Genomic DNA, 19257 nt, shown 5'->3' with positions numbered 1-19257 from the left:
ACTTATCTTTTGTTCGTTCCCTGACCCCTTACTGTCTTCTTTCCTTAGGTTCATACCTTATTTTCTCCTGAAACTCACGCCTTATTTACACCACTACTTTCTCAAAATAGTGATTTTGAGGCCAGATTCTTTGTTGCTGCCATCTCTATATAGTTTCAGCTTGTTCTTTTGCCTCTTAGTGAAGTTCAATGTGGGACTTTTCCCCTTGGTGTAACTGTAAACTGCCGGGCAACCTTCAACCAGACTGGAAATGATGAGCAGAAAAAGGCAGAACATGAGGAATACTCAACAGGCAAAACATGAGGAATATTCAATACCTGAATAGTTAATAGCAGCATTTTGTAATTTTAGATTTTGTAAGAATCATCTAATTCTATCACTGTGGTTTTTGGACACAATACAGATGTGTGCAATTAAATATTTTGCTGTCTGTGAATGGAAGATGAATGCTATGTCCATGAATTTGAAGTGGCAGCCTATTTAAACTGGAAAGGTCTGTAGGGAGGCAAATTTTAACTAGCCTTCCTTATTCAAAGAATAGCCTTAAGAGCTTATTAAATCACAATAAATGCTACATGAATTCTCTTGGATATCCAAGGACTTCTGTAACATTGAGTCATTTGATGACTCAACAGTGATGGAAGCTCAAAGTATGTCATCTTTGTGCATGTTTTGGTATTGTCACATAGTTTATGGTCCATATATTTTAGCGATTAGACCATTTTGCTACAATCAATACCTAGTTCTCATAGTTCTATTTAGAGTTCTGATCCTTAAATGGAACACATTTGAGAGCTTGGTAAATTTGCTTTTAGTTCCTATATCTCCTTTATACACACCTGTGTGTATAGTGAAACTCAGAGAAATCTTGGCTCTTCTAGTTGTAGCGAAGCATGGCCTTGATATCAAAAAGTAATCTATGTGGATAGGCCCTCAGGCTCACACCAGAGTACCAGTGTTTATTTAGTTCCACAATAATTAATTAGTTCTAGCTTTTTCCCCATTCAAAGAATTGCTACAATTCAGATGCAATTTTAATTCAGTTCTTATTGAAAACACAATGTATGTTCTGGTTCTCATGGACTATTATTTGTTCTAGTTCCAGCTGTTGCTGAACAGATTTATTTAGAGCTTTTATAAAGTTGTAAGTAGAAGACTATTAACTTCGTAAAATGTCTATGTGTTCAATGATTTGTCCAGTCTGTTGCAATGTCCATTAGTCAACAGGCCACACAGTAAGAAATGTTCCATGTTTTGTCAACACTTTGGATAACTTTCTCATCCTGGTCCCACCCCTAGAAGTAGGCCAACTTCATAGTTCCAGTTTTACCAAAATCACTTAATTCTCATTCTTCCAGTATAGCTTTCAGACCCTCATTTTGTAGAACTGGACAACATATGAGTACTTGGAATTACAGTATTTCTTGCTAATATAATTTCAGATAACAAAGGTAGAAGAGAGCAAAAAGCCATCAGTTCATATCAGCATAAGGGAGAAGACTTAAACTACATTTTCTCTGCATATACATCAAGTGTTACACTTCACACTTTTCTCACTGGGACCAGGTTTTTGACCTTCATAAGTGCCATAAGCCACTGCAGAAGCAGGCATTCCTAGAAAACTGTAAGGAGGAAGAAAAATATAAACTGCTTCATTAAAGATATTTAAGTATGTGCAGGCTTTGATAGTTTTAGGTAATGTTTCCTTTAAATAATAAAAGTAATAAAAGGTGGATTAAAAGGGGTTAAGAAATCTTCACTGGCAAGGATAATTTAGCTATCCCTTTTAAATATTTACGTTAGTGTATTGTATAACTAGGATTTACGTTAGAAACTGGTGTGAAAGAGTCTTTAATGTCGAAAGTGAAAGGTTTATTACTTTTGTTTTCTTTGGGATGGCAAATTGATGTCATTTTGGAGTAATTACTTTGACGTTAAATAGCAACTAGCTAAATTTATTGATGCCTGAAACATTAGAACGATTATAGTAAATTACTGATACAAACTGTACTCTTTGTCCCATTTAATTATTCCAGTTCAAGTTTTATAAGTGAAAATATGCCCTTTGTTTAAAAAGCATAAATATTGCATGTTATTTTTTTCTTTAAACAAAAGCATATGTGGAAAGCATTCAGAACAACACATTTCTCTAGAATGTCAAATGTGGGGGGTAACAGGGAGAGAAGCCTGTTTTTCATCTGGTTTAGCATCAGAAATATTTGCAATCATTTGCCTTTTCTACATTCACCTTCCCTGTTTTGTCATTTGCTTTATCCCCTGACTCACCTTCCCTGTTTTGTCATATGCTTTGTCCTCTTACTAATGTTGCTGCTGGAACACAATGCCTGTTGGAAAGGAAGACAGCAAAATGAGAATCAGTTCTCTGCATTTGTACAATATTTCCATAAAATACAGTCAATTGAGGCATCCTTTCTGTAGGGTCTCTATTCTTGACATTAATTCAATACAAAGAATATCTTACTTCTTATCAAATACAAAATACTTCATATTGACATAGAATCTGTTCCAATCTGGAATGAGTACTTTATGAAGAAAATAACTCATAAAAGTCTATGAGATTGTAGGCAGAACACTGCAATTGTATATTACACCAGAAATAACAGTTTATAAACATTCATAAAGCTCACTCAGTACCTGAAGAACATCCATGAAGATGCCTGTATCTGTTCTAGGCAGTTACTTGGGAAAGGAAAAAAAAGGTAGTGAATGATCATTATATTCACTAAACCATGACTGGCCAACATCAGAAGATTGAGGTGATTGGGATAAAATTTTGCTTTAGAAAGGTTTTTTTGTTTGTTTGTTTTTGATTTAGAGTTTATTTTTATGTTGACATATCCCTTCCTTTATCTAAAAAGCAAGAAGTGTGGACTTCAAAAGGGGCATTTTGACATGAATTTTATCCCAAAATTAGAGGTTGTGAAAAGTAGCAACATTGTTATTCTTCCTCTGAACTTGAGATTATTTTTAAAAATCATTTTTGTTTGAAAAAAGACAGGTTTCTGACCATTCATTTCTCATGCTTCATCTGAGTCTCATTTTACAGTCTCTGTGTACTTTGTTATCCCTGTATGAGTCAAAGAAATGCTACATTTTCATTTAACAGGTTTAGAGCCTAAAGATGGATTTAGCTCTCTATGCACTCAGAAGAAGAAAATCGTAATATGGGTAAGGGTATTTATCCCAGTTTATATCCGCACAACACAGTTGAAGCAGTGAAGCCATGGCAGTGTGATTTAGTGACCTGCAGAAATATATATGGTACTATCCTGCTTTGCAAAATAAGTCTGCTGTGGGACTGAATGCAAACACACTTAAATCTAAATTAATATCCTAGCATATCTTGATCATTTACCAGACAATTCATCTAAATTTGATGCTTGCAAAAACCCGTTCTGACTACTACCTGAGGAACAGCTCTAGTTCTGTCAGCATGAAGCTCCCAAGGTAGTCTTCCTGAACCCACAGCTTGGGTTCAGTCGTCTGAAATCTGAGGCTGGGACATCAATGGGACTAAGAACCAGAACAAAGAATACAAGAAAAACCACAATGACAGAAACTGTAAATTACAGGATATTACTCCATAGCTGAGATTTTATTACCCTGGTGGGTTATATCCACTGGGAAAAAAAAAAAAAAAAAAAAAAAAAAAAAAGGCTGAAAACCCCTGCCCTGTATCATGAATGACAAGCCCTAACTACTTGCTTCTCAATCCATCAAATCCATCCAGAACAATCAAGATCAATCCAGAACATCATGCTTCAGCTGTGGGGAGTCAATGCAAGTCTCAGCTAAGGGGTATTTGAGAAGTACCTTGTCACCCATTCAACAAATGCATATGCTCAGTTAACTCCCACCTCTTTATTCCTCTTTATTTTACAGCACCATATGATGAAACAACCTCTGCACACATCAGCTTCTTAATGCTCTGCAGATGGGAAGTATGCTTCTCTCAGTCTGTAGCATATTTCTTTGTGTTAAACTCTTAGCATTGAGTGAGGAAGCTTATTCTATAGGCCCTCTCTCACTGTTCTCCCAAGAGCCAGAATCATACTGTTGCTGCTTTATATAGAATTCAAGAAGTATTTTACAAGACAAAATATATGAAAGATGAGGTGCTGAAGTGAAAGACAAAGAAAGAGTCACACTCTTTCTTTGAGATATACAGTTTAAAAATAAAAGACTACTAAAAATAAGAGAGAGAGAAGAAAAAATGAAGTAGAGGGACAGAGAGAGGAAAGGAATGGAAGGAGGATAATGGAGATACCACAGGGAAACTGCAAGGTTGGCCAGAGCTGTGTGTTAAAGGCACATGTGGGAGTGAAGGAGGAGCAGACAAGGAGACTAAACAAATAAGAAAAGAGAAAGTTGGTAGGAATGAGAGGAGAAGGTAAAAGAGGAGAAATGACAGAGGGAAGAAAGAAAACAAAGCACACATAGAAATGCTAGAGACAGAAGAAAGCAGAACTGCCCATAAGATATGGATATGGAAAGAGAAAGTATGAGGGACTTTGCTTGGAGGGAAAAAAGAACAAAGGGGACACAGGTGAAAAGGACACAACTTCCCTCTTTCTGGAGACAGCTTGTCACTCAGATACTGCGCATCCACTTTCTGACCAAGAAAGAAGGTGCAGTCTGCCCTTGAATCACTTCTCTGTCAATACATAAGGTCTGAATTTGGTCCTCTGTATCTTGGTGGCTTGGGTTCTTTGTTCCAAGAGACATTTGTTTTCATGACCAATCCTAAGGCTTTCTTTAGATCCAGGAAGTCTAAGCAGCATTTAAAGAAAATGTGAAAGCAGAAACCAGCATATTTCTAAATTAAGAGCAGATTTGAGAAGGATGAGGAAATCTGAACCACAACAAAGATAAATTTTCTTTTGTATTTCTTATTCAGTAAAGATGCAAGCAAAGTGTAATTAGATTTATTTATTTATTTATTTTATTTTGTTCATTGTACCAATAGATCCTCTACAGGCTTGGCTGATACCCTACAGTTCAACTTTTTCTTTAATCAGAACATTGATGGCAAAGGATTACAAGAGAGTGCTGGCTTCTCATTGTCTTTTTTTGTGGTTGCCTTTATGTTCACTCTTGGGGTGGCTAAAACTAATTATATAAATACTTCTCAAAATCTTTAATCTTTACTCTGAAGGTTTGTAACTGTGTGTGAGAGGGAAAAAGACAGAGAAAGAGTGAAAGAAATATGTTCAAGAGAACTTTAGAGTCTATGGAAAATGTAACAGGTTCAGACTGGAATTATGTTCAAGGTACCAAATGTCATGATGACCTGATGACAAGCAGCTTGATTTCATTAGACTTGAATAGTCATCCAGAAAATGACTTGGATAATAGCTAATGAGAGGAAGTGCCTCACATTTCAGATTTTCAGAGGTGCTGTAGAGAAGGTAAAGGATCATGTTCATCATATGCTGTCCTAATGCAAATAGAAACAGACATACCCTGAGCAGCTGGGAGAGAGGAGAGTGCCAGTTACATGCTGACATAGAGTTTATAAGTGGATTGGGGGGAAAGGATCAGGTGAAGAAGAGGATGACCCTGAGGGTTGCCAGCCATTCTGGTTTACAAACAGTTCCTGCTGCACTCCTTTAAGCCCATAGACTTCTTAACTGTCGAGAAGGATGCATCCTTGCAGCAAGCAGCATAGCCTGTCAGTATTGATGTTCTCAGAAGAAATTCTGCCTGGAAGCTTTTCACATTAAGCCAGGCAGTACTGCCACAAAATGACAACGGGCACTGATTCACCAGCTGCTTGGAGTTCACGTGAGGGTGTGTGTGTGTGTGAAAGAAATGTGTTTTAGTCTCCAGAGTCTCTGCTCTATTTCATCTTTTTGAAATAGAAAGAAAGAATAATTTATCTCCTGAAATCTATGACATGCAACTTCCCAGTGCTCAGTGTCCTCTTCACAGTGAGAAACAGGGATCAAGGCACCAGTGTGAGCAAGTTTCATACAGTCCAAATGCCACATCTGTTGAGTCAGAAGCATTGAGAAAACACCTCTCTAAGCATTTCCCAGCCAGGCAATATGCTGACTTTTGTGGTACATCAGAAGTTTCATATCCTTCTCATATTTATTTTTTTTTATGTATTTATTTTTAAGTGAAAGAATTTCTATAGCTGAGAGTCAAAATATCTGCTTTTCTTCCACAATAGTATTAAGATTGCAAAGTGTGCCTTCTGACAATAAAAACTACTTTTCAAATGTGGCATTGACAAACACTGACTAGTAGCTAAACCCATAAGTGAGTACTGGAGTGTAGGGATTCAATCATCACATTCTTCCTTTTATTTCCAACTTTGTATTTTTTTTCTTTTAATTTTCAACATTACGTTTGATGGATTTTGCTTAAGAAATTTGTCATTGTAGTCTGAGCCATAGAAATGAAACTAACAGCAACTACTCAGTTTGAGAGATATTTTCACTTATAATTCTTGCTGTAGTTGTCATTAGTTTCCAAATGGAAAATATATGCCTTGTCACAGAGGTGAAGCCAGTAATGGGCACAATCATAGCCTTGGCTGATTGCAACTGATAGTGTATCTTTTTATTTGTTTATTTATTTATTTATTCTTGTGGGATTCCAAAAAGTCTTTCACACCACAAAACACCCCACTTGTACCAATTGTTGTCTATATTGAATAGTGCTAATAGAAACTAATAGAAAACACAATGGAGAGAAACCTAACAGGTCAGCTCCTCCAGCATTAATATATTGGTGATAGTGCTTTGCTGAAGGTGTTTTCGTGCTTTGTCTGTCATGCACTTAAAATATATTTAGCTCATATCATAGATCTCTCAATTGGTATTTGAAAATAAGAAACAGTGAAAATGATTAAAAATATATATATAATTTAGGCATGACATTATGCTAGTGAAGTAATTATATTGCAGGGTTTGTTAATGTTCATAATCTTTTACACACAATTCTAGGAGCAAAATTCGTCTTGCACTGATCTACTATGTGGTTCTGTCATGCTACATGATTTCACAAAAGAAGGTTCCCATTTCTTGAGTGTCTGCCATAAATATAAGGGAGTTGACTGTTTTCATCTTAACCCCCATGTGGTTGTAGTATATCATAGAACTATGAGATAATTGGATGTGGCTGACAGCCTTTGTTTGAAGATAGCAAGGAGTGGAATACAAATGATCCAGGTGGAATTGTAAAGGCAAACCTACATGTGGAAACCTGTAAAATGCCTTCTTGTGCTATTCTTAAACTTGCCTTCTGGTGAACTTTCAACTCATTTTTTTTTTTTTTTTTTTAAAGAGCAACATTTAATATCAAGTGATGTTACATTTGCTACAGGAAGATGCATACAAATGTTTCTGCATAAGAAGATAATGCCCCCTGTATAATATCCCTTGTGAATTGCCTCCTATAAACAGTCAGTGCTGTGGTTAATAGCAAAACCTATGTTTATGCAGACAACATAACTCACAGGAAGATTTCTGTTACCACAAAAAGATCTCTACCTTTCTTTTAAACTCTGTGCAGATCAGCTGTGTGCTGGTTCACTGGGAACACTTAACCATTGTCCAGATCAGCTGCAGTAAGCAGATTTGAAGAGTAAGGAAGATCTGAGAGGAGAATGTGGAAACATCAATTTATCATGTTGTGTTCCTGTGAGAGTTAACATGTAGATGCTCTCAAAGGTAGTGAGTTAAGGTACTCTGAAATACAAATATGCCCAGTTCTTTGAAGGCAAGGGCTGACAGTGTGATGGATGCAGGCTTTGAGCTCACGTTTGCAAAGTGAAGTTACCCTTTCCCTTCTCACCTCATCCTACAGTGCAAGCAGTGTGTTACTCTGTCATAGCCCATACACTGTAGAGTAGCCATGCTCTTTGCCTTAAAAACCTGTTAGGACTGTGTGCTGTGATGGACTAAATGCACAGCTGTCTAGACACCAGATTTAAATGTGGTGCTTGGGTACGTTACAAAGCAGGGCTCCAATGCCATTACTTTAGAACACGGCTTTGTGGGCTCAGCTGCTGAGCGAGACTCCAGACAAGCCCCAGCAAGAGCCATCCCCACAAACAGTGCCAGGCTTACAGCAGCCTTTCCGTCAGGCTTAATCAGCACAGGCATGAATAAACAGATGAAACAGATGGGACCTACTCTGTATTGCAAGAAGTGTGCAAGGACTGGCTTCCATGAACAGGGAAGAGAAATGGTTGTTTGCCAGCAGTAAGTTAGGGCAACAATAACTTCAACTTTAATTCACACTAAGACCTCAGACTAGGGCATAGTTGGCCCCAGATACAAAGCAATGTATCTGGGCTTATTGGCTGACTTTCTGAGTAATAAGTATGTGAATCCAAGGTGGGGATTTTGAGAACAAGGCGGTGCTAGTATTACAGACCAGACATACATGTATTTTTTCAAGTTTAATCTTACGTTTTTCTCATAGGTGAAGCTAGGATAAAAGTATCTAATGTGTAATCCAGACATCTGTACTGATGTAATGGTTTAGGCCATCATTAGAAAGAAAAAATGTTGATCCATGTATTGTGAAAAGTCAGCAAATTGTACATTTCATATTGAAGTATCTTAAGAAAGTTGAGTCAGAAGCAAGTGCATAATCCAAAGTTAAAGGGTCAATCAACATATTAGGTGTTTCTAATACAGAACAAAATCTGTCCTGATAAATAGAGCCATAGAAGTTATGTGCACTGCTTATATCCCAGCTGAGTTTTACCATCCTTGTACAAGTCTTAGAATTCTTTTGCAGTAAAAAAACATGGTTAGCAGTCCAGTCTATACATACATCTGTTTCCAGGTGCATGGAAAATCTACAGATTGCATCAGAAAGCTGGGTTACATATGCTCTAGAAAGCCTTTGGAACTGATTCTGAAGAAAAAAATACATACATACATATACATATATATATGCATCTTTCAGCTTTTCATTTATGTGTTTATTTATTTTTACCCTGAAAACAGATACCATACTGAAATTCTCACCAAATGCGGAGAGACTGAAAGGTTGCTAATATCTATTTGACTGGACTAAAATTGGCATGAAATTTGTGATGAATAGCAAACCCACCCCCAGAAAGGCTTTACACAAATTTTGGTCAGATTTGACAAAGAGCGTTTGCCAGCAGAAGGCAAAAAAATGTTTCCAGAAAGTCAAAATGAAGGATTATTAGTTTATGTCTCAATTGGCTCAAAGCAAATTTTGTTTGTTTGTCCACTTGACAATCAGATATCTCACAGAGGAGATTCATGTTTGGTTATATTTTCCTCTTGTGGTCTGGGAGTGACCAAAATACAAGATATATAGCAGCAAATTCTAGATAACTTCCCAGGTCATGAACTGGGGTGAAACCTTAAATCTGTGGAAAACACTGGAATTTTTTTTAAACAAGGTTATGAATGCAAGCAACACATGCAAAAAAAAAAATAAAAAAAAATGAAGCAGAGACAATGTATTGCAGTGAAAATGTATTTTCTTTGCAAGTTAGAAGTTACACTTGCCAATTCTACCACTTTGGACAACAGACTGACACCCTTATTGCTAATCTATCTCCCTCAGCTAAGGCAATAATCTACATTTCCACACATAAGGCAATCCCCACCTACTATGGTCACTAGGACCACTAAACACGGGACATAATATAGTTTAATACAACACTTCCAACACCACACATGGGATTCTTTTGGCTACTGTCTAACATCCTTCTGCCAGCAGGTGTGAAGGTATTTTTTTTTTTTTTGTAATCCTTCTATGTGTATATTTTTGTTTCTTTGTTAAATCTGCAACTATTATATTATTTTATATTTATTTATATATTTTTTATATTTATATATTATATTTTATATTTATATATTATATTTTATATTTATATATATTATGTTTACATATATTTTATATATTATTTATATTTATATATTTATTATATCTGCAACTATTTCTCTTCCATTTGTCTCAGCTTGTCTGCTCTTTCAGTAGTCAATTGTCCTATTAATTTGGTAATGCAGGAAACAGGACAACACACTCCTAAATTACTAGTTTCTAGCTTTTTTTTCAATTTGTAAATCTTCTTGTAATTGTTGTTCTTTAGTTGGTTGGTGTTTTTTTTTTTTGTTTGTTTGTTTTTTTAAGGTGTTTTCTTCACTGGAGTCAATACAAGCAGCTGACAATAGATCTTTAATTACCACCTTTTGTGGATTCCTCAGAATCCACATGGACCATGAGCAAATTCAGTTCATCATTGTTATCAGTGTAGTCATCACCAGTGTAGTCAGAAAACACTGATGGTATGGATAATACTAGTTGTGAAACCAATACAAATTATTTTCATCTGCTAATGCACATCCTTGTACTTTGGAAAATAATTGATTCTGCCACAAGCTATACTGGAAAATCTGATATCTCACAGTATGCAGATCATCTGATGCCACAGCCTGGTAAATTTGCTATTTTGTGTTCTGGTATCTGTACCAGTGCTGCCAATTGTCTAGTTTAGAGCCTGCATGTCATTTTGAATCTACCTGTGGTCACATAAAATTAAGTTACTCAGAGGTCTAGAGAGCAACTGCTTCATCAAATAACATCACTGCAGATTCCCAACATGGAGATGTGCAAAGTATATATCACCAGGTTCCTTTGTACTTTGTATTTGCTAAAAGCCTGCCACAGCCAAACTAGTTAGTAATTACATAGGTAAGATCTGGGGGTGAGTTTCTGTATCCTGCTGTGGGGACAGAATTTCACTTTTTAAATCAAGGTTGATGTTCTCCTGACTCCTCCAGATTGCTGGACCTGGAGCAGTAGTAACTGAGTGAGGGTCTATGCACATCCACATGGCAGGAGATCAGACTATGCCTTCTTGGATTTCACAGCTTGTGAATTTCAAAACAGGTATGTATAATATAGAGGAGGAAAGGGGAAGTGCCTTTAATACCACTTGTTTAAAATGAACTTTTTAATATAAATTTTAATTAGAGGGAAGATTTTCTCGTAGGACACAGATCTGACAAACTTTACTAATATTTGTTTTCCAGAGGGAAATATTGGCTCCAACACATATTTTCAGGCATGTTACTTTAGATTTCATGTTTTATCCTCTCTTTACAGTGAATGAAGATTAATAATTCACACAATCTTGTGCGCTCAGTTGCTACCAAAACCCAATAGCAATTTTTTCCTTGTTTGCTAAAAGCCAGAAGTGGAGAAAAAAATACTAGCCATTCTTGTTTCAATTGATACTATGAATTTTGGGAGTTGCTTCTTCTCATTTTGTCTGCCCTTGAACTATGATATGTAAACATAAGTTGTGGTGAAAGGTTTGAAAAACTGACATGGGACCCACCAACTGACAGACATGGAGTTAACCAATGAAACGTCACTTAGTCCCTTGTTCCCTGCCCATAAACAGTCAAAGTTGTACAGGACCCCATTGCAAGCTACCTATTGCTGCAACTCAGCATACCAAACAGAAATTTACTGAAGCACTTGCTAAGAGGAAGACTCTGGGCAGGGCCCACAGACGTCACAGTTGAGGTCCTAGAGGTTGACTCACCCATGTTTGGCCAGGTAGGAATCTTGCCCAAGACCTCACATTAATTTGTTTATGCATTTCCTAGGAATGCAAAGAGGTCCTGACATTTATGGAGAAGTTTAAACAAGTTTCATGAAGCTAATTATGTAAATATGACAAGACATAGAACAAGGTAGGTACGGAAAAGAGACTCAAATAAAAAAGTATTTATGTGAAGGTACTGATTTCTGATGGCTTGACATCTGTGATTGAATTTCCTGGTATTTAATAACTTTTAAGAGAGTTGTGCAAACAATATCTTGAAGATCCTTACTCCTTTATCCTGAAGTTGTCCACAGGGTTCAAAATTTATACGAATACAAATAACACATCAATCACTCTTGCTTAGGAGTCCTGTCTAACAGTCCATAAGGAACAAAGATTTTCAAACTTAGATATTTAAAAACAACTATATAAAGGCTGCTCTGATGCTCAGGTTTTCTAACCATTTCTACCAAACACATAATTTAGTACTTTTTAAAAAAATCAGATCCCTTGTGGTGCCTAGCTACAAAAATATGAATTCCTTGTTCCAAAGCATGGCTTACATTCACTGATTGATTTTATTGGAAAATATCAAAGCTCAGCTAGCCAGAGAGTGCTGATAATAGCATCTTTGAAAGCTTTCCACCAGATGAAGCATCTGTCCCCCCGCTGTTGTCATTCTGTCTATAAAATGCGCTATCACTAGCTCACAAAGGATTTTTTTTGCCTAAAATGAAACCAGAAGTCTGTTGTGTTTTAGATTATTGTTTCATTTGTTAATATTAAGTATAATTTCTCAAACAGGACTATTAAATGAGAGCTGGGCTTGGCATTATATTCTAGGTTGCAGTTTTTAGTGCTGTAGGGGAATAGTAACACAGCAGTTCTTCAGAATTCAGTCTCTCTTCAAGCTCCTTAGATTGTTATTTTAAAACATAAGATTTGCAGAGGTGTTTATATTATTTTAGAAATTTGTGGTTGCATATTTTCTTAATCAATATTAATATGCAATGTCTTACTCTTCCACAAAAAAAAAAAAAAAAAAAAAAAAAGAACACTTAAATTTTCTGTTCTTCTCTTTTTCTTCCATGCCACCTGATACATGATAAACAGTTTAGGTTAGTAAAACATTCTTTTCTGGCTTTGTCTAATGCAACATCTGCAAAGTTTTTGCAGTTACTTTGGAGACTTTTTGTTTGTTTGTTTTACCCCTGCAATATAGAAACTGACTGTATTATGTATATCTTCAGTGCTAAAACTCCAAGGATGGATGTATCCTAGATGTGTACTTTCTACATGCATCATTTGAAGGGACATCTTTATATCCATCCAATAGTCTGATAGAATATTCCATTTCCCTCCAATGGCAGCTATGAGGCCACAACACAGTGCTTTGCCCTAGAGGGGCTTTAGCCACCTCAGCAGCATTGTTTTGTCACTGTCATACTCTGAAGAAATGTATAAGGAGCATGAGATACCTAACTTTTTTTACTTTCATGGAAGCAAGTCCTTTTTTTTTTTTTTTTTTCATACCTATAAAGTTATGCTGTGTTACACCCAGGAGAGTCAGACTGATTCTCTGTCTGAGACAAGGATTTCAGGACTCATGGGAGGCATATCCCATATATAACTTAGATCTCATGAGAATCCATAAGGATTTAATGAGCATTTATGCATAGCACTTCTACCTGGCCTGTAGAAAACTGAATTTCAGCTTGTTGGCTGAATGTCCTAATTTTGTGTTAAGTGCCTTAGTTAGTAGAGAAAATGATTGATCACTGGTTTCAGTGAGAGTGAGATCTACCATCTCATCTTGCTTGTGTTAATTATGGAATGAACTCGTCAGGGAAATGGCATTTATGTGCTTCAGCTACAGCTGTTCTCAGGCAGTTTCCAAGTATATTTCTGTTGTGTTAATCTGTAAACACTTTGAGATAAGAGTCCCTTCTCACATCTTTTTAGGCTAGTGGATTATTGTTTTCCTACAAACCTGAAAAATCGATGACCATATAAACTATAACAGCATTTCTAGAGTACTGCTGCCAGCTACGTTTCCTAGTAGGCTGATAAGATATTAGAGATCACCTTCTCTTCACTCTAAAACATCCTAAGAGCTAAGTTCTGGGAAATGTTCAGCCAGTGTTAATATAGTTTTAACTAAACACATTGTGCCAGTAACAAGAGGAACTTTTTCACCTGAGATGATCCATGGTCTTCTACCCACTTAAAGGCAGCAGAACTGAGCTATTCAGCTGAGGTTTTCAGTGATTTACCTCCTACTGAACTAATTTTGCTTTACTTTTAATTGGAGTACTTGATCACACCTCTGTATCTAATTCAATTTGTAATGAGAAATATCAACCCTCCACGACCAGTAAGAATAGATCCTATGCTTGGGATCCATTCTAGCAATATCTCATTTCCAGTGGAGAGAGAAGCCTCTCCGTAGAAAATAGTCGTTTCTCTTAAATGACAGTTTCTGCACTTCATGTTTGTCCCTTCTTTAAGGACTATTTGAGAACATAATTTGCCAGAGAAGGAAAGAAGGCTACACAGAAGAAGCAATTTCAAAGAGACTTATGGCATGAGTTGTTGCCTGGACAAACACATGTCAATTTCAGCTCCAAAGTTAAGTATTTTATAACACTTTGTAAAAAACAAACAAAAAAACAAACAACAACAACAAAAAAACAACAACCAAACATATAACTTTACTGCACGAATTGCCTAATGAGGGTTTCTTCGCCACAAATAAATAAATCTTTTTTCCTCTCTTTTCTTTTCCAAGCCTCACTCCATCACTGAACACTAGGACAACCTATTCCACAAAGCTGCCATGTTTAAGCTGCCATGAGAAGACCAACAAACTTGACCCAGAAGAAAGGGTCAAGTATAAATCATAGCAAGCCCTGTTTATCTGAGTCAGATGGGTATGGCTAGACCCCAAATATAAATTTGATATATTTATGAAATATATCAAAATTTGATATATTTATGAAATACAATTTGGCTCAGTATCTCCCAATATGGAAAAGGTGGGTCTGTTCTATACCACACACAAGGTTTTGTTCTTAAGATACTGTAATACACTTTGCCAAGCGTATTGAAGGTCTGTGCACACAGTGGACCAAATTCAGACATGACTGGTGCAACTTTCATGTAGTCTGCTAAGAGGTGGATCTACCTCACTCCCAACTTTGTCTCAGTCTTAATGCAGCTGAGTGCATGTTAGCTGAGAGTATGTATTTATGTGGATTTCCAAAGCAAGTTTCTTATATGCCATTATGCAACATCATCAGAAAACCTGAATGAATTTTGTAGCAAATTAATCCCTGCAGCACCTCAACAGAATTCAGTGAAAAGAATACCTATGTTCTGTACAGAGACAAAGAATAAATAGACATGGAATTTACCTGAAAGTCTGGCACCATGAAATGGAAACCTGGCTTTCTTTTGTCTGCTTTAACTTCCTCCCCACCTGCCTATGTTTATTACATTTAAATATTTAAGTGGAGCTAGAAAATATCAACTATGGAGAAAACAGTACAGCAAAGAACAAAATGATTGTTTCCGAGACCTCCATACCTTCTTTCTATACTTTGTGTTGAATAGTTGTTCTAATTCTTGTGTTCCTGTTCTGCTTGGATTTTGCTAAGCTTATTATTATTATTACTATTTTTAATGGAAATACAATAAATTAAATTTTTCTATTAACCTTTGTTTACATTTGTGATGTAAAGAGCATAGCATTTTCTTGAAGAAGAGATACCAGCTGTGTTGGTATTATACTGATAACAATCTTTTCCTGTTATGTGTTTTCTTTTAACTAACAGAACTTTCTCCCAGGACACATTTAGACAGGGATTCATGCACAACATTTTTTTTTTTTTTTCCCATTAACGATCTTCTAAGAATTGTTAGGTTGTTATGAAGATACAATATACTTATATGGGGAACAGAGACCCAGTACTGAAGGACTATTATTCACACATAGCACAGAGCCTGATATTTTTCATTACAAAAAGACTCAGGTTTGATATAGCAATCATGGATATCAAATCTATTGGGAGTGGGATCCAGACAGAGATCCATAGTTCAGGGGAACCATTGCTCCACATTTGCTCTCAAAGGCATAAAACCCAGTCAATTAAGGAATAAAACCCAGTTTGAAAACAGTGTTCAGCTGAAGTTATGACAGGCTTTGTTTGATTGGGACAACATTGAACTTCTATTCCAGAAACTTATGTCAGACCAAATAATTTTGTACCTAAGCAGGAACAAAACTCCATTGTCATAATAAAGTTCTTTCTTTTCTTGTGTAACAATTGGCATATTTTATAGTAATCATTAAGATGAGAGAAATATGTTCTAGCCAAAAGAAAAGTCAATTAGGTGTTATTGTTATTATTACTATCTGATTATGTGATCTGTGAAAAAAAAAAACTTGTTACATTTTAAATGTCTTGGATGCAAATATTCAAACTTGAAGGCATAAAGTTAGCATCTAAATTAAAGACCTGATTTATTTTTTTTTGTAGAATGCCAAGCTGTTAAACAAAGCCAGAGCCAGTGGCATGCCAGCAAGCTAACAATCTACTGCCACAAGAACAGTTTCAGGTAGATTTATGGTCCCTCTGTCTGAACCTTTTCTCTTTGAAGATGCCTAACTTAACTGCACCATGGGTGGCAGGAGTGTGAGAGAGGGAAGAGGCTGCATTCACTTTTTTAGTCCCTCCCAATGGCTCAACAGCACTGATAGCCTGTGCAGGGTCTTTACATATTAGGAGGTGTCAGACAACCTGGCTCCTCTTGTTCTAGTCAGAACATTGCCTCCTTAGGGAGATGTTTTTCTCTGATTAAAAAAATTACAAATACTAAAATGGAACGTTATTTTCTAATCTGAGGTTTTTTGGAGTGGAGGTAGTGTAAAAAGTCTTTCTGACTGTCAGTTGAATTACTTTGTTGTTGTTTTTTTTTTTTTTTTTTTTTTTTTTTTTGCTGTTTTAACTATTAGAACACTATTAGAACAAAAGAGAGGAAGAATCACATTTGGGAATAAAATAAAATAAAAGGTGGGGCAAAAATAACAGAAAAATACCTAATTTAATGAGCAATAAAATGATAAAAAAGAAATAGAAAAAACAACAACAACAACAACAACAAACAACTTTACTTTTGGAGTCCTTGAGATTTGATCTGATATTTTGTCTTCCTGTTGGAAACTTAAAAAAAAAAAAAAAGACAAAAAAAAAAAAAAAAAAAGACAATTTTTCATGATAACAGTTGGACAAACCCTTTGCTAGCAGAAAAATTACACTCAAACTTTCTGAGTAGTTCTACTTCACATTTTGATGGTATAGCCAAGCCCTTCTGCATGTATTTAGTACTTGTCAGGAACACAGGCGCTCAAGGGAGAGATATTCCTAAGTATACTCTTTTGCTGGCAGTCATTCAAAACTGGTAGGAGGAAAACAGGCATCCTGCAGTGAGTCAGTATTGTCCTCTCTCTGCTCTTCACATCTGGCAAAAATCCCTGTTGCCACTCCCACCCCATGCTATTCTACCCCCCAGTGGATCCTATGCAGAGGGTTGATTTTTTATCATTACTGTAATCAGCCATGTATACTTCTTCCTCCTTCTGTCCTGATTCTTCTGCTGAGTACCTGCCTAGAAGTCCGTGCCTTCTGTAACCATTCTTGTATGCCATGAGGATAACTGCATGTATACTGTCTCATGGAGTGTCAGAAACATAAAAAAAATCATGATGTAAATTTCAGTGAGACACTGAAGGAAAAATCAGTAATAAAAACATGCTTTATAAGCATGTTCATCACTGTTTATAGCAACCCTTAAGAGCAAAATGACCTGAATGATCAAGAAATCCATCCAAGGGTTGAGATTCTGGATGTGCTCATATTCATAGTCATTTATTTCTTTCGCATCTCTTCTATAGTGTTTAGAGGTACATGTATGTTATAGTTAATTTAAACACAGAGCCTAACTCCCCTGAAACCTTTTCAAATCCAATGTCTACATACTAGACTCTGGGAGGTTGATGAAATAATCTCAGTGGTGTGCAATACCTTTGAATCTGCACTTTGTCATCTTCAGGAAGGCTTCTAGGAGCTCTTTTTTGTCCCCACCTTAAGCTATGTCCTAGGAAATAATCTACTCTAATGCAAAATTGGATTAATCAGGTGCGGAATCAACAATAATAACAAAATAACAACATGATCACTTCAGCCTCTGATTTCTGTGCAAGCTGAAATTCTGCCCTTTTAAAAATGATCTAAGAACTGAAAATTACCAAAATTAAAATAAAAATATGGAAGAAGACACATAGGAGAATAAACAATTTTCTCATTTAGAAGAGGATTAAGATTTTTTAAATCTCTCTTATTTGGGCCAACTGGGGGAAATTTCACTGAATTTTCTTTTATTTCAAAAGAAAAGTTTGTTAAATCATTTAACACAGGGTGTTGTTTTCCCTCCTTCCTTCCTTCCTTCCTTCCATTAGTGCTGCACAGGTTTCAGAATTATGGCTGATGTTTCATATATAACTAGTAAAGTCAAATTTGATCGATCATATTCAAATGGTAAAGTGTTTTATTATTTTGTAGTTAATTTTGTAGTTATGTCACACTAAGGAAAGTTGTGACTTCATGGTTGTAGGAAATATTATAATGAGTATAGTTTTCATGTTGCTATGTGGTAGCAACCTAGAAAATGTTAAATAGTGCTTTAAAATTTCAGAGCTTTAAATACTCTTACTTTCAATCAGGAGATGGATTCAACCTGATACCCATGATGTACTAATGCAAATGCTCCTGTTCTCAGTTGTGTTTCTTGAATTCACAGAGGTCATGGTAAGGTAATGAGGCTGGCAAATGAATGCATCTTTTTGTACCACGTTTGGCTTAAAAACAAACAAAAAATATTCCTGTGGACATCACCTCTCACTATACTCTTTAGTTTCAAGTAAATGTTTTTTGTTTGGAGCTGTTATGAGAACACTGCTCCTCCTCAATCTTTCCAAATGAGAACCACATGCTGGTAAATTGGGATCTCTTGGAGAACAGCAATGTAGTTTCTTGCTACATGTTTTTGGCTGTTTTCATTAACAGCTATCTCAAGGGAAGTAATGAAAAGCTCAGAATGACAACTATTCTATTACAGATATTATCACCTTGGGAAAGAGATTGCAGGAGAATGGAATGAAAGAAAACACAGAATTACCTAGGCTTCTTTAAAAGGACTCCTTTCATCATAAACAACCAATGTATATTAAGCCAACATAAGCTGTGACAGTAATTTATATTCCCAAGTAGCCAGAGTATGCAGCTAGAGGTGAGACTTGGATTTGTTTCATAAAGAGAAAAGAGACAAGATGACTAAGATTCATGTGTTTTATTCCCAGTCTGACCTGCAGTGCGACTCTGGGTTTTTCATATTTACCTTCCTGAATTTGTCAACATATTGGTAAAACTTTGTCTCTCAATATCTCTCCCACCTCTCCCCCTTCCTCCAAACCACACAAAATTGTCAAGCATTAGTACCACATACAGACTGCAAGAACCAGGAAATACCATGGTTATGCAACCTGCTAATCTGACATCCTCAAATGCTAGCATTATTATAGCCTTGCTGAACAGGACATTTGTGGGAGTGCCAGAGAACCC

This window comes from Netta rufina (genome assembly GCF_964035555.1).
Source record: "Netta rufina genome assembly, chromosome: 3".
Taxonomy (NCBI): Eukaryota; Metazoa; Chordata; class Aves; order Anseriformes; family Anatidae; genus Netta; species Netta rufina.
Note: the sequence above shows the minus strand (reverse complement) of the source record.